Here is a 17,172-nt window from a genome sequence, read left to right on the forward strand (position 1 = left end):
CTACACCAAGCAACATAAATAATAAGGAAAGAGAGAGAACACCAGGAACAAGAAAAACAACAAGATGAGCTGGCCATTCAAAGGGAAGAAGCATCTTATAAAAAAGTACATCATGTACAAGAACCTATTCAAAACATGACAGAGTCACCACTTGAAGAAATCACTACTCCCCAAGGAGAGAGTGTATGAACAAATGCAAATAGTACAAGCAGGCTCTGATTCCGAATCCGCAAAAACTACATGAATAGTATCAATTATTAGTGACCTCTTCTCACCCTACAACATACCTGTCCACAACATTGAAATATTTTGGGGTAGTACTTCTGAAACTGATTCTAATGACTATGAATGGGGTAGTTGTTCAAATGTTACTGAGGATTTTGAAGAAGGTACTATACATACACCCTTTTCTCAGGAAGGACATGGCACAAGGTCTCAATTACTTGAATTCAGTCCACAACATATCTATGAGGCTAAGGAAAATGAGCAGCGACACTACAAGAAAGTCTACACGGAAGATGATACCATCAAAGACCTTGATAATATCATTAACTTAACCAACATCCTAGACAAACTTAACGATACCTCAATCATGACACTTATCGCAGTCAACCTCGACCCACCAAATGACCCTTTACCACTCATATTTCCTGATTTAATAGACTGGGATGAACCTGAACACCATGATATACCTATTTTCCCAAATGATGAATCCATTGTCCATTACCTATGTACAGTTAACGCGGAAATAGGTTCTACCAACAAACAAAATAATGATATCTACAATCGGGAGGGTGCCAAGTCTCTCAGTTGCAAAAATGAAAGAAACAAGGGATGTAATGGTGAAAACCAGTTAATGACAACATTAGATCATAAAACAGTCAAAATAAAGGACACATTTGAGGGTGAAAACCTTTTTAAGGCGCCTAAGGATGGGAAACTTGACACTTTTCCTGAACACTATCAGGAGTGATCACCCATATTGATTGATCCCACTCAATCAATCAACATTGGTACAGAAGAAGTAGCTAAAAACATACACCTAGTTGAATCATTGACAGAAAAGGAAAAACCAGAGTTTATCAGATTCTTCAAAGAAAAGCAAATCAATTTTGCTTGGTCCTATGCAGATATGCCCGAAGTAGATCCAAACTTAATCATGCATCATTTATCTATTGCTCCAAGAGCTAAGTCAGTCAAACAAAAGTTAAGAAAGATGAATCTGCATGTAGCGTTAATGGTCAAAGCTAAACTAAAGAAGTTATTAGACATTGGATTCATTCGACCTATAGACTATGCTGAATGGATTTCAAACATTGTACTAGTTTGAAAACCAGACGAAAGCATCAGAATATGCATAGATTTTAGAGATGTCAACAAAGCCTGTCCAAAGGATGACTTTCCTTTGCCCAACATCAACATAATTGTAGACCTCACAACGGGCCATGCAATGCTATCATTAATGGATAGTTTCTCTGGCTACAATAAAATCAAGATAGCTCTAGAGGATCAAGATAAAACTGCATTCACCTATCCGTTGGGAATGTATTGTTGGAACGTCATGCCTTTTGGCTTGAAGAATACTGGGGAAACTTATCAAAGAGCAATGACGAAAATATTTCATGATATGATGCATACCTTCATGGAAGTCTATGTGGATGATTTACTGGCTAAATCATTCACCTGAGCAGAACATTTGGGCATATCAGAGCAATTATTTAAAAGATTGGAACAATTCCAAGTCAGGCTAAACCCTAAGAAGTGTGTCTTTGGGGTGACATCAGGTAAATTATTAGGCTACATTGTGTCAACAAAGGGCATTGAAGTAGATCCAGCAAAGGTACAGGCCATCATGGAGATTCCACCTTTGAGGAACATTAGTCAACTCAGATCTCTATAAGGATGACTCTAGTCAATTAGGCGATTCAGAGCCCAACTAGCAGATAAAAGTCTACCATTCAATCATCTTCTACATAAGAGCATACCATTCAGATGGGAAGCCAAGTGTGCAGAATCATTCTATCAAATCAAGAAATATCTAATTAATCCACTAGTTTTGGTACCACCAATAGCAAGAAAGCTGCTCATTCTCTACATATCAACAACAGACGTATCATCAGGGGCACTATTAGCACGAGAATATCAAGAAGGCAACGAACGAGCTATATATTACATCAACATAACATTAAATGGATAGGAGCTAAATTACACATTCATTGAGAAGGCTTTTTTAGCAGTAGTCTTCGCCTCTCAAAAGTTCTGACATTACATGCTAGCTCACACAATCAAGCTAGTAGCAAAAATTGATCCTCTCAAGTATTTACTCAACAAAGAAGCTCTTACAGGCAGATTAGCTAAATGAGTCATGATTCTCAGTGAGTTTGATATCCATTACACAGAGCGACGGGCTAATAAAGGACAAGTAATTGCAGATCAATTAGCTGAAGCACCACTACCTGATAAGCAACCAATGAAGGTGGAATTTCCAGACATGGATTTCCTTACTATTACACTCAAGCAATGGACTTTGTACTTTGACGGTTCCTACACTCAACATGGCTCAGGTGCTGACATCTTGTTCGTCACCCTTGAAGGACACACCATTCCAAGATCATATCGACTCCTGTTTCCATGCACCAATAACATTGCTAAGTATGAAGCCCTAGTCGTAGGAATCAAAACGACCGTGAAATGGAGAATCCCGTAACTGGAAGTCTATGGAGATTCCCAACTAGTTATAAATCAAATCAACAATGAATATCAGACAAATGATGACAAGTTGCTGCCATACAAAAGAATGGTGGATGACTTCAAACAATACTTTATACACATCACCTTCGATCAAATACCAAGGTTGGACAACAAAGCGGCCTATGCAATGGCCACTATCACTTCACTGCTACAAATTCCAGAGCAACAGAGTCGTTATGAGTTCCTGGTAGAGTAACTATTTTCTCCCGCCTATGACAATTTTGCATCCCACGTCATCTATGCCTTAACCGGTTTAGACTCTCCATTATATGAGACAATCTACGAATATCTTAAAACCAATACCCTACCCATTGACCTATCTAATAATAAAAAATGCAACTTTATCCGACAATCCGCCCGTTATACTTTAACCGCTGATACCCTTTACCGTCGAGGTCTAGATGGTACTCTTCTTCATTGTGTTGATCATAATGAATCTGACTTGGCTTTACACGAGCTTCACAAGGGTATCTATGACACACATTCAAGTGGTCCTACTCACTAAAAAACTTTTGAGAATGGGATATTACTGGCCGACAATGGAAAAAGACTCTTATCAATTTGCAAAGAAATATCCTAAATGCCAAATTCATGGCAATCTTATTCATGCATCAACACAATAGTTGCAACCATTTACAACATCTTGGCCTTTCTGTCAGTGGGGATGATTTGATAGGGAAAATCCATCCTTCCTCTTCAAATGGACACAAGTTCATAATCACTGCGATAGAGTATTTCATAAAATGGATTGAAGCAGTCCCACTAACCACAGTAACTGGAAAACAAATTGCCTCATTTATTCTCAATTATCTAATTTGCAGATATTGTCATAACCCTCTTACTTGGAATATTCAAAAAAAACATATTTGATTAATTTTGGATAAGGTTGGAATTGATCGATTATTTATTTATAATAAATTAAAAAAAAAATTAACCAATAAATCAAGCAAAACTCAAAAATTTATAAATGCATTAAATTAAATAATAAACTTGATTAAATATAATAGTAGACTAATATATATATATAACTAATTTTACTAAGAAACCAAAAATACATATATTTACATATATATTATTTACATTATAATATTAACTAGATGCAAGTAATTAATTTTAAAATTTAAAACAATAGATAAATACTTATACTTATTTTAATGCATATATTTTTATTTAAGAACATGGTGTAGGAGAAAAGAGGAAGGCCAAGACACATGGCATGCTAGAAGTGGAAATTTATTATTAGCATATTCTATGACAAGTGGAGAATATAATATTCATTTATTTTGGAAGGAATGAATTTTACAAATTAATTAGGAGGATGTTGGGTATATTTTACAGACTCTTTTTGGAGAGATTTTATTGAGTTTCATTTTTATGAATAGTTATAGTTTAGAAATTTTGTGAGCATGGAATACTAGTTAAATATTGGAAGTAGATTCTTTGATGAAATTTATATAGAATATAGGTGCTACAAATTGAGGGGGGATGGGGGTGATTGCTATTAGAATTGTTGTAGGAATAAATTTGAAGAAAGGAAGTTGGAAGCAGGAGCATGGTTCAACAAAGAAGGATTTGATCTCTTTTGTGAATCTAGGTTCTTTCTTTTGTGTATTTTCAAATGCTAGTATTATTATTTTGTTAAAAGATTTAATCTCTTTTGTGAATCTAGGTTCTTCCTTTTGTGTATTTTCAAATGCCACTATTATTATTTAAAAAGTGTTAAAATAAATTTGCCTGTTCGTTTGAATAAAATCTGAATGCAAGTAAATTTTATTTGAATGCATGCAATTTGCTTTGGTAATAAATTTGCCTGTTTGTTTGAATAAAATTTGAATGTTTGTTTGAATAAAATCTGAATGCAAGTAAATTTTATTTGAATGCATGCAATTTCCTTTGGTATTTTTGAGGGGATTATTTGAATCCATTACATGTTGAGTTAGATCTGAATGCATGTAAATTTTATTTGGTATATTTTAATGAGGATTATTGAATGCAAATACATTTGGAAACTGGGAGAGAATGGTTTATATTTACTTGGGTAAATAGGGAAAAACGGAAGAAAAAAAAAGAACGGCATGAATAAAAATTTCTTATTTCTCTTTTTAAATAAAAATATGCTTTATAAAATAAAACAATATAAAAATCAAGAAAATATAACAAAAAGATATTTACACTTATCTTATTCTTCCAATTCAATTTATTATTAATTTAAAAAGATTTTTTTTTTAATGTACATAAATCTAAATGGTATTTTATTTAGTTGCATATAAAGATAAGAAAATAAATGAAATATTATAGTACCAAATAAATATTAGTATTTAAAATGCAAATATGCGTATATAAATATATTTTAAGTTATACATGATTTAAAATATCAACATTATAAACAATAATTAATATTATTTTATTGTGCATGTCCAATATTTTCAATTCAATATATGTATATATTAAATTATAATTATTGTACTTTAAAAATAATAATAAAGCTAGATTTATTGCAGAAAATAATTAAATAGAAATATTTATAATTTGAGTATTTAATATTATTTGATATATATAGCAGTATTTAGATGAAAGAAAGAAAAGGGTTGATTTTTCTAAGTTGAGAATTTAATTAAAACATATTGTTTTAAATTCAGCATGCAAATAATTAGTATTAACTGAATTGACTTTTTAATAAATTACTAAATTTAATAATTTAATTAGTTATGAACATAGGAAAAAGGATAATTAATATTTATGTGGCTCTAGCAAAGAAACATAGTTGATGAATTATTGGATTGAAGAGTTCTATTTAAGAAATATTTACTGATAAATTAAAAGAAATAGAAAGTAAATATGATTTTAAGAGAAAAGCTATAAGATAAAATCCTACAACTCTAAAATTTTAATTTTAAAAGACGTAATAAAGCGATATGATTACAAATAGGGCTTTCAGAAACTAATGACTATTTAGAAACTTTATATTTTGGTTTTTAAATTTATTTATTTATTTTCAGATTATCCAGTTGCTTGATTTTTGCATGAAAGCAATTACATCATCTTTGAACACAAATTAAATTATATGCAAACAATTGAAGACATTTTTAGTAGCCATTTTCAGAGTTATAGAAACCTTCATTACTAAGTAAATTAAATTTAATAGTTAAATTTAGATTCAATATGAGTAACTATTAAGTAAGTAAATTAAATGGCGTAAACTAATTTATTCATTTAGAATTAGTTCAGTATGAGTAAATAAGTATTTAAATATTGTGTCACATTTAAGTTATCAGTTTTAGTTAAATTTTTATATGCAAGAAAAACTATAATTGTATTAGTTTGATCGAAAATTTAGATGATATTATCGATGATTTATTGACAATAACTACCTTGATGATAGAAAAAAGAAAATTTCAAACAAAGAGATATACAATAAGGTTTATTAGTAAAAGAGTAGGAATTATTCTGGTTTTTCAAGAGATTAATGGAACTTAGTTGTCCTAGGATATTGTGTCAATATATTATTGATCAAGTAAGCCTTATAAAGAAACCTACCCCCAACAACCCCTTAGAAAGGTAAATAATATCCATGAATAAGTCCTCTTTTAAAAAAAAATAATAATAAATAAAAAAAAATTCCTTATACGTTTTAGGAGAAAATCATTAATTCTTTGTTAAGGTTATCTTTCATAGGCAATAAAGTTAGATTACTTTGTCTTATCAATTATATTTTGTAGAGGTATTTACTATTTAGTTCTAAGAGTATAGAGGATTTAAGGAAAGGAATCTAGAATGTAGATGAGTTTTTAGTCCTTACTAATTCAAAATGTTTACCATGTATTTATATAGATATAGGTGTTAGCTCATTTTAATTAGCTTTTAGATGCATTTGAAGAAATATGATTTATAGAGTTTTATCTTTCAAATAATAAGGTCTTTTAGTATTAGTTGAAAAACAAAAGGAACTAGATCATTTTCAATTCAATACGATTATTTTCAAAAGAGAAAGAAGAAAAGTACCCTTCAACTATATAGTTAATTATTTCATAGTTCCTACTAAGGAGATAGTACTCTACAAGTAAATAGTTTCATTTTCAAACTTTATTCTAAATAATACCTGATGAGTAGATAATTCATTTTAAAATAATTAATTGCATAGTTTCGTTATTTTCAAGTATTTGAATTTGTTGCAAATTAGCTAGACTATGCTAGTAATTATTTTTATTATTACATTCTTTTGCTCATAGTATCTTATGAGCAATTAGAATCATTTTGTAAGTTATTTTGTATTAGGTTCATTTCCAAGCTTCACATTTTTTTATATTTTTTGTGTCCTAAAGAAATAATTTATATTTTTAGTAATTTATTCAAGTTTTAAAGTTTAATTATTAAATAGATATTCCTTTAAAACAAATAATATCTTTCAAGTAATTTGATTCATTATGATAGTATTATTATCCTCATGTAGTTGGTGTATTATCATAGTTTTACTAGATAATTTGAATTATTATTATAGTTTCAATTATGAAACAAATAGTAATTTTAATGTAAATTTGATTTACTACAATAGCCTTCTTTCAATTGAACATTGTTTTTCAAGTGATTGAATTATTATTATAGTTTTAATTTTTAATCAAGTTCAATACTTTACATTTAATCATCACAGATTCATTTTAAAGCCAATAATACTTACAAGAGAATTTATTTACTTCAAGTTTAAAAGTATTCGAGTGACTAGATCCTTTTTCATATAATAGAGTAAGTTTCATATTTCTTAGTTAGATAACTAAACAAGAGGAGATCAACCAAAAAAAAAATTAGCAGTGTTCGGTATCTATGGTGCCTCTGGGTCACGCTTACGGGTAATGCCATCATGTTGAAAAACAACAACAACAACAAAACAAAAAGTGCAATAAAAACAAAAAAATACAAAAAAAATCAGAAAAAACAACAACAACAAAAAGTGCAATAAAAACAAGTGGTGAAAACCTAGCGACAAGCGCTATTTGTAAGGGAACATCTCCTCTATCTATCATTACTCATATCTTTTGCATCCGAAGTCAAAGCTAATGGCCATCACCCAATAGTTTTTACACAACATTATCCCAGACATACTTAGCGTAGTCACTGTCCTGGTTTATCTAAAATACCAGTTCATCATATCCCACCATGGCTTGGTAATCACTGTGAATATCCACATCAATCGATATCTATAACTAGGGGTAGCATTCCTATGACTTCAAAACATCCCAAACACAAGCAAACAAGAATCACAACACGCTAAGGAAATCCTATCAACAACAGCTCATCCGCAGAGAAAACAAAACACTAATCTGATTAACAACTTCAACACACACATGATGGATGATTTTTTGAATTATAATTTGTTTACATCTCGCATGAGGTTTTGACTATTTTTCACTTCAAAATTTTTGAATCATTAGGATCTTCTAAATTTCTCAACGATGCATCAAGCTAGAGAAAATCACAGGGGAGCCTGATATTGTTTTTGGTTTTCTGTCTGTGAGGCGATCACTTGTATTGTGTAAATTTTGTCTTGGGACATGATTGGAAACATATAATTGAAGACATTGTTCCTCTTTTCACATACAAATGGTTAACTCATGTCTGTTTACGCGAGCAACACTTAGGTCATCTTGGTTCAATTATACCTCAATGCTTGTGTCATCTTGCAATACCAAAATCCATGTAAGTTATACTCAGGGCATTATGGTTCAATTATACCATTATGCAATCAAACAAAAGCATAATCAAGTGACTCAATAGGAATGACAACAAGGGAATGAGGATGATCAATTAGTTGCATTTCCTTTTAAACTTGCAATTAGTTGCATTTCATTTTTGCATTTAGTTGCATTTCATTTTAAACTTGCATTTAGTTGCATAACATTTTAATTTTTGCATTTAGTTGCACATCATCATCATCATTATCATACATCTCATTTTCAAGATACATCTCACATCATCATCATTATCACACATCTCATTTTAAAGATACATCTCACATCATCATCATTATCATACATCTCATTTTCAAGATACATCTCACATCATCATCATTATCATACATCTCATTTTCAAGATACATCTCACATCATCATCATCATCATACATCTCATTTTCAAGATACATCTCACATCATCATCATTATCATACATCTCATTTTCAAGATACATCTCACATTATCATCATTATCATACATCTCATTTTCAAGATACATATCACATCATTATCATTATCGTACATCTCATTTTCAAAATACATCTCACATCTTCCTCATAAATCATATCTATCCATATCATATCAGAAGCATTCATCTAAGCATTACATCATCATCATAGAAACACCATATCAATGCATATCATAAATCATCATCCGTAAAACACATCACATATGGATCAAAACATTGGTATCATATATATATATATATATATATATATATCTCAAAATGGTCAAAATGTACAAGGGATGTCACATCTGTCAAAATACAAAACAATGATCAAAATACACGACAAAAGTCTCTTAGGTATGACTATCTCCTAAGGTTGACGATCTCGCAACAGATGTCCTGGCTCTTGGATTTTCCTTAGGAGGATCATGTTGGGAAGGCCTTGTAACACCTCTTCTCTTTGTCCTCATCTAACTTCGAGTAGATCGACTGGCTGTATAGCTAGGAGCTCTATGTTCTCTAGGGACTAGCTCCTCATATAATCGCCTATAGTACTTGGCCTCCTTGGCCGTGTACCGTATCTCCCTCAATGTGTCCTACATCGAGGCACCACCTGTCTCTCTCCGTAATCTCTCTGCAAGCTCCTCCACCTGGCCTGACGCTCTCTCTGTATCCCACTCTGCTGTGATCTACGTAATCTGATGCTACTGAGCTAGTACCCATGACCGCAACTCCTGCACTGTAACATGCAATGCTCGAATCTGTGAATCCTGTCGATGTGATGGTACCCCGATCTGCACTAGTACCTAAGTAGTGACACCACCTGTCCCTATCGTAGGCACTGGTGGAGGTAACACATCTGATCTCCTCCACTAGGTCAGCCGCCTAAAATTCTCTACCTCACCCACAGCCGCCAACACCTCGCCCACTCTACCAACTCCACCAGCTCCAAGAACCAAACCTCCTCTCCCTCCATCTCCTCTCCTCCCTCCATCTCCTCCTCTATCCCCCCATCTCCCTCCATCTCCTCCTCTATCTCCTCTCCTCCCTCCATCTCCTCTTCTATCCCCTCGTCTCCCCCTACCACCTCCTCTCCCATCTCCTTCATCATCTCCACCCCCCTCCTCCACCTCCTCTCCCTCCTCATCTCTTGGTCTCTCTCCCCCAAGTCTCTCTAGCTTCTCATCCTCATCATCATCAAACACAGGTAACATCTCTGCTAGATCCAATATCCATGCGATTGCATTTGCCATGAAGTAGGTTGAGAACTCCTCTGTCATCCCTGCATCAACAACCCTGACTCCATAATCCCAGATCTGGCCTGCTAATGTCACATACTCCTCTACTGCCACTGTACTATCTATAGTGGGAACTCACTCTGGCACATCCTATCTTCGGCAAGCATATAAGCATGCTCCCTATGGCATACCCTGCTATCGACCATACTGCCATTGAACATTGCTATGCAAAAATCATGCAATGATAAAAGGCATCCGCCCAATTAGCTATCTAGACATAAAAACATAGGGCATCTCTAGCACATCCTTAGCCCATATCTCATAGTCCATATACAGTCTCTAGATGACCATATCAATATCATCCAAAACCCTCCTCCAATGCTCTAGCTTGCCCAGCTTCTGCTCGACAACTATACCTATATACCCATATACATAGGCTCACCCAATCAGCCTATCCCTATCTGCAAGTGGCCTCACTATAGGAATGTGCTCCCAAACCCACACCTGTAATAATGTAACCTTGATTGATAAACTCGTGTATCCCAGATACACTACCTAGTGCAGCTCCCTGTATAAGTGCACTAACATATAGGATCCCCAAGTGAACCTGCATCCCTGTGTCACCATATCCTCCAAGACCAATCCCTAGCCCACTACCAGTCCCTTCGACCTACAGTCGAGACACAAGAATCCACCTATAAAACTTGCCAGTATAGAGGGTAGTGGAGCATAATCAAAATCCAAAAACTCTTGCCAATGGATCTCATATCCACTAATCTGATCATCATGGAAGATGTGACGGAGAGCCTCTATCCCACCCTCCTCAGTCTACTCATATGGAAATAATGCCCCAATAACTGGAATCCTCAGAATACGATAACAGTCCTCAGGGGTCACTGTCATCTCACCAGTAGCCAAATGAAAGGTGTTTGTGTCATTGTGCCACCTCTCTGCCAAAGATGTCAGCAACCCCCGGTTAATGATATACCGAGGCATGTCCAACAAAGAGGATAAACCACACCTCTCAATCACATCCATATCTGTCGGTGACAACCGCGGAATCAATGACCATGGTCTAGTAAATTGCTCTCGTGACTGGAGTACGCCAAGTTGTGCCTGCAACAACACAAAATATTCAAACATCAGTTCCCACATCTATCCGATATATCCAATCAAAACAAAATCAACTTGAAACAATGAAACATCAAATCAAGTTCTATATCAAAAATCAAAGTTTTATATCAAAAATCAAGTTCTATATCGAAAATCAAGTTCTATATCGAAAATCAAAGTCCCATATCAAAAATCAAAGACCCATATCGCAAGCATCATCTCAGGAATCATATCAGAAATCAAGACTTGGAACTCATATCGGACATTAACCTCAATTGTAAGGAAAAAATCAAAGATCCATATCAAAAACAAATTAGGATCATCATTCAATCAATCAACTTGGCACTTCAAAAAAAACAAAAGCAATTTCCAAAACTATCAATCATTGTATCAAAAATCAAACATCATCACAACAAGAAAAACATTGGCTTGAATCCCATCCCAAAACACTCAGCAAACACCTATCCACCCCTTAACCATCTACCTCACTTATCCCCCTGCGACGCAATCTTCCAAATCCTCTCTACCTATTTTTCTTGCTCACGCGCTAAAGCAGTCCTTCCACACGCTAGGCGACTAGACATGCACTACCAAAACCTTGCTACATGCTAAGACATTTACCCTATGCACTAAACTATCTCTACACACTAACCAAAGCTTCCAGTGTGCTAACCTAAGAACCCTATGTGCTAGGTTAACCCTACGCGCTATCCTATGCACTACACGCACAAACCTGTTTCACCTATGCGCTAGAACTCCCTACGCGCTACCCTAAACCTACGACGCGTTGCAAGATAGACCAAGGATGCTACCTTAGTTGGAAAATCCTATGCACTAATGTCCCTATCGTATGTGTTAGGAGAGGAACCCTACTCACTAAACCGTGAAAATTGGAAGCAAAAAATGAAAAAAGTGACTAAAATTGACAAAATAAAAAACAAACAGGGCAAAATTAAGATGACTTATAGGTGGACCATACGCGGTGAGCCTCCGGTATTGACGAACGCGCTCGAATCAGTGGGAAGCATAGAGAACTGACATTTTGTCACTCTCTTAGTGTCACTCTCACAAAAAGTCAAAAGGTGCAAATGATAAAAATAAAATCACTTCTTACCTTTTTATAGGGTAAAAGTCCATTAGGGTTAATAGGTGGGGCATGTATTTTGCTCGTTTTCTCACTTTTAACCCTAGCAAACATCATTTTTGGGAGATGAATCGATTACAATGCATTAAACACAATCAAAATTTAACAATGCAATCAAATAAAAAATGCTTATTAACTCAACAAAATTTTCCAAATTTTTGATTCATCTCCCAAGGGGGCATCATCAATATCGTTTATCAAATCTGGGGCACGACATCACATGAATCAAATTTTGGTGACATATCCGACAATTTTCTTTGAATCAACATGTGCACACACGTCACTTCAAAGAGGGGCAAAATATAGACATATAAAAATGACCACTTTCCTAAGTGAATATTTAATATTCATTTTAACCCATTCCTATATTTAATTAAATTATTCACATTCATCTATTTGATTAAATGAATTACTCAATTTATTTAATTAAGTTCACCTAAGTCTTTCATAGTCTTTAATTAATTAATCACTTTATTTAATTAATTCTCTTTTCTCCTCTTTTAATTAAATTTATATTTAATTAAATTGTTCATTGCAAATAAATAAATCTAATTTATTTATTTAAATCCCCCACTTGTATTTATGCAAGTTGCATCTATTTTTGTTGAAATAAAGTAATTTATTTTAATTAAAATTACCCTCCATCCACCTACAAAATCCTACATCTCCCACTTGCCTCTCTAAACCCCCTTCTAGATTCTTCTAATCACTTCTATTTTAGCCTAATCCATCTCCTAAATTTTTTCACATCCCTAAGCAAAGGGAATTCACTTCTCAAACCCTCAAAGTCTTTGAAAACCGTTAAAGGCTTTATGTCTTCAACAAGTTAACCTTGAAAGTTTTCCAAACCATTAATGGTTAACTCAACCCTCTTACATGATTAGAGACTTTCTCTCTAACTCAACCTTCATCTAACCCAAGGGTCTCATCAAGAATTCATGGCTTTGACCATGGTTATTCCTTTAACCCATGCACAAGAGTTTACCCTTTGGATAAAAGCTTTATCCAATGGATGACCCTAGCCTAACCTTAACCCTTACCTTCTAAGGTAACCATGAGGTCTTCTCAAGCATTTAATGCTTCTTACATCTCCTCTCAAGTAGTCTCTTGTTGACAATTGTCACCATTTAATTGGTGAGAATTGGGAGCATGGATTGATAACTTTCAATTCTGGCCCTTGTTAAGATTATCCAATCTTGACCATTCATTGCCCCATTTTTCTTATAAATAGAGCCCTTCTTCTATCATTTTCATATCCACGTCTTTAGCATCAAACTTATAGACATTTTAATAAACATCTAAGTTTCATATCTTGTCATTTAGCCTCTCTTTGATAGAATTAATCATAATAGCATTTTAAATAGACATTTGCATTATCACATAATACTCTTGTTAGACTAGTATAGCATACTAGGATAGTTTTTACTAATACTTTCATCTTATCATCATATCCATGCTAGTTTAATTCATGCATAACTAGGAATGTATTCATGCTAGATTGATCAATATCCCTCATTCTCATGGTTGTCATCCCTAAGTCACTTTTCTCAGTGATCTGAGAGCAAAGGCATTGGCTTGAGGGGTCTTGTGAGATAGAGAACAATGAAACGTTCCTTGAGAAGTTGAGTTATTCAATATAACTCCATAACTTGCACCAAGAGTCCCATTGGTGTGTGCACTTGTCTGAGAAACCAAAATTCATGTTTCATCCCCCCACTTTTCCCGCACACACTCTCCACTACACAATAAGATTGAATTGGATTGAAGGATAAATACGGATGAGATGGATTGTCTTATGAAGCAAGATTTTGGTATTATGAGGGTGCTATGGGTGTTTTTATGATTCAAATGGACAACATAAAATTGCATAAAAAAAGATGATATGTGAGGAGTGGAGAATCCGACAAGATTGATCTTGAATGAAGGGCTAGGTTTGAAAGAGAGTGGAGGAAGATTGAGAGGACAAAGTGGGAGATCCAAGATATTTTCCATTAAGGCATTTCTTGTCTCCATACTTATCAAGTACATGGGGAAGAGTTCACCAAGTACATTTGGAGGAGAAAAAAGAATATAAAATTACTTGGGAGAGGACAAGAGGAATTAAAAATTCTAGAATAATGGATGTGTCGGAAGAATAAATGGAGAAAGGAATTAAAAATTCCTTGGGAAGTGGAGGCATGGGGAGATTCAAAGAATATGACATTCCTTGAATGGAATGAAGTTGATTCATTTAAGGTTTGGAAGGTGAGATGAGAAAGCCATTTATGGTAATAGGTTGACTCATCCCTAATCAAGATGATTAACGATGTGCAAATGATCAAGGGTACTAATTAGGTGGGTTAATGAGGGACAAGGATTGCAAGTGGGAATGTTAGGAGGATGTGACATTAGGAGAGAGAATGAGTGGAGGAATATTAAATTGGAGAAAATGATAAGCATGATTAGAGTAGGATTAATTAGACTAGATGGTAGGATTAGAAAGAGTGATTTGTAGGAATTAATTGAAATTCATTAAATAATCAAGGTTTAGAAGAAATAATGAAAATTGAAAGGATTTTGAAGAATAAGGGATAATTAATTTTTGATAAATTAATTATGAGGCCATAGTGATAAAATTAATTAAATTTGATTTAATTAATTTTAAGAGGAAAGGGACCAATACAATTAAATTATTTAATTATGTGGAAAGACTTGAATAAATTAAATATTAATTTAATTAATTTAGGTGCCTACATTTTGCCCCTTTTTACGTAGTGGAAAAATTTACGGTGGGTAAAGGACAAAGAAAGATATCCTAGTACGGAGATGCAGGTGAAGTATGCCCCCTCGAGAATTTAATTGGAAAATTTAAAATTGTATGAGAAAATTCTCGAAAAAGAAGAAAAACAATGAAAAAGGGGTGAAGAAAATGATGAAAAATATCAAGAAAGGAAGAAATTTGAGGAAAAGATGAGTGAAAGAGGGGAAAGTGTGACAAAAGGGCAAAAGAAGGGCTTATATAGGCCATAGAGGGCCCACAAATATACTTACTATTCACCAAGTTGATAGAGAGTACGAAAAAGGAGCATAATGTCAAGGATTCGAATGCATGAGCATTGCAGTGAGAGGGTCAGGAGGTACCAGAGACCACCTAAGTACGGACCATCGATATGTACCCTAACCCTAGCTTAGTGATTTTGGTAGGTTAGCATTTATTGCAAGTGATAAATGAGGGCAAAAGGGGTTAGGACGTAGGTGTTGATCACCTGATTAATGTCTACACCTGAGGATTGTTGCTTGTGCAAACGATCCCCACAAGTGTAGGCATAAGAACTCCTACCTAGATGTTGATCACTGGACCAACATTTACAAGGGCAACCAAGGGGGAAAGGGGGAAAGATTGTAGATCGTTATCTGCACCTTGCAGATTGACGTATAGAGTGCGGTTTCAACATCTCCACTTGGAGAAGGGGGGATGGGAAAATGAAATGCCAGAATAAGGACAACAGGTTTCCAGAGGATGCCATGAAGGCTCAAGATGGGGAGTGGATGTAAGAAAGGGCTTACATGAGTGATTGTTTGGATGCAGGAGGAACCTGTTGCCTTGCAGTCATAGGAGCATTGTCCTCCCACCATGAGGCTATGGAGCGAGTTACACTTAGTTGAGTAAGCCACACTGGCATGGTATAGATTAGAGTTTATTTCTACATGGTCGAGGAATTGAGTGCATGTGACCATGATGACAACTTTGGTTGAGAGGTGGCATAGTGAGACATATTCCTTTCATCTACCTGCAAGTGAGGCCAAAATCACATTGCTTGATGTTTGGTAGATATTGAAGGTCCTAATCCATGGCATTATCCTTGAGTATCAACTAGAGGGAGGGGAGTGGTACTTACAACATATGTGCTAGACAAAGGACCTTCCCATGAAAAAAATACGCATTTCATTAGAGCATGTGATTGATCCTCATAGACACATTCTTCGACTGGTGTTATATATCTATGGAGATCAACAGTTGGATGATTCCTGACCTTAGTGGGCATGGTTTCTCTATCAATTGGTCTTGATGCTTGTATTATATGATGAAGGACAAGAATCGATATGCCTTAAGAGCAGTTATACTTGGGAAGTTTTTACATGATATGCACATGTGTGTGTATCATGAGTATAAGAACCTAGGCATATGTGTGACACTACTACATATTTGGGCTTGGGAGCATATCATCATGTGTCGGCCATTGGGGGTATAGGAACAAAGGCAACGACATGCACATGTTGATAGGTACAGGGGCTTCCTTCATTACACCTAGGTAGGAGCAATATGATTATGGCATTGATTGATCAACAAAATAATGGATTTCACCTAGCGCCCATACCAAGATTGGGAGCGGTAAAGTAGGGATGTCCTGTTAGATTTTGTATAGACACAGTGTTGGTTATTTGTTTGTGTAGTTCATGCCATTGATCGGTACCTACCCCACACAGTGATGAGATAGTTTGGTGTGTAGTAGGATATTATGGGGGAGGAGCGGACACATCCCTGAATTAGCCATGAGACAATCACATGGGGAGATGTGATCAGGCCATTTGAGGCTCGTTTGAGTTGGACATGGATCAAGATAGTTCCTTGGGATGAGCAGTCGGAGGTTATGGATCCTAGTTGCACAGGTGCATATGTTGTATGGTGGGAGGCACATTGGCCAATGTGATTGATTGTGCTAGGAGTATTGGAGGTAGATGAGGTAGCTCCCTTGGTTGACAATGTTAGGATT

This window comes from Cryptomeria japonica, unplaced genomic scaffold (assembly GCF_030272615.1).
Source record: "Cryptomeria japonica unplaced genomic scaffold, Sugi_1.0 HiC_scaffold_17, whole genome shotgun sequence".
Taxonomy (NCBI): domain Eukaryota; kingdom Viridiplantae; phylum Streptophyta; class Pinopsida; order Cupressales; family Cupressaceae; genus Cryptomeria; species Cryptomeria japonica.